A 1,298-nucleotide genomic window follows, 5' to 3' on the forward strand; every position below is an offset into this window, starting at 1 on the left:
TTTTAGTAATTTTTACATATAACTTTCACTTAAATTTCAAAAAACCAATTCCAAACATTAAAAGACCATGATATACTGTAAATATACGTCGAATGCGTTCATTTATATGAAATTATGAAATTGACATAACGCTACGAAACTCAAACGTAACGTATCCTCTGGGGCACAAATGTGCCCCAGACTTTCAGCATTTCCTTCTTATTTTACAGACAGCGAACAACCGGCAACATCAACCACTTCACCGAACTCTAGGATAGTCGAACTGAATTATGGTTAGGGTCTGCACCAAAAAATCAAGAGATATTTGCTCAGGAGAATTAATTGAATTTCGCGTGGGGCACATTTTCCCCCGCAGGATCCGTGTAGGGTTAATTTGACTTATTACTTCCTGGTAGAGGATACTTTAAATAAAACTCCCTGCCTGTGAAAATCATTCTTCTGCAGTCTAGACTCTTCCAGAAAAAATTAGAGTTAAAAATATATATTTGAAGTTAATCAAAGGTAAGAAAGGTATCTAAAATCATTCCGTGTGGTGAGTCAAATGTTCTGGGTAGTGATGCATATCGAGCGATCGATCTGAGAATCCGACGAGAAAGAGAAAAGTGATCGTATTTTCAAAACGTCATATCGGTTCGAATCGTTTCACGAGACGGCCTTTTCGCTAAGTCGATCGAACCGAGCAAACGGTTTGCTAAAACTATGTAAATATTTGAATTATAAATATGTGTTCTTTTAAATTATTGTTTATATAATTAACAATAAATAAATAAATAAACACATAGAAAAAAATAGTTTTTTTTCAAAATTTCATAACTCAGAGGCAAATGAACGAAATTGAACGGTTCAAACACGAAATTAAAGGGGAAGAGTGTGTCTTTCAACCAAAAAAGGTGACAAGAAATTTTGACAAAATTGAAACCCTTAATTTTCAACATGAACTCATGCATTATTTTAGGTTTGAATGTAGGAGGATTTGATAGAATAATACACATTGTTCTATGCAAAACCATTTATTTAGTAACAACATATTATTTTTTTATCTAAATATGTACTCAGAGGACCATGCATTTTTTATTCAAATAATATGAAATGAAATCGTATGGTAAATGCACCTGTTAACGCTCGTGCTCCTATCATCGTTCTAACTTGATTGAAATGTAATAAATAATGAATTTTTATACTTTGACTCATAAGGAATAATAAGTGCATTCTCCTTACTCTCGCTGGTACAGAAAAAAAGAAAAATAGTAAATTTACGTCAAGTATCATCTGTCGAAATACATATGTAAACCTGGGGG

The sequence above is a fragment of the Belonocnema kinseyi genome, chromosome 1, assembly GCF_010883055.1.
Source record: "Belonocnema kinseyi isolate 2016_QV_RU_SX_M_011 chromosome 1, B_treatae_v1, whole genome shotgun sequence".
NCBI lineage: Eukaryota > Metazoa > Arthropoda > Insecta > Hymenoptera > Cynipidae > Belonocnema > Belonocnema kinseyi.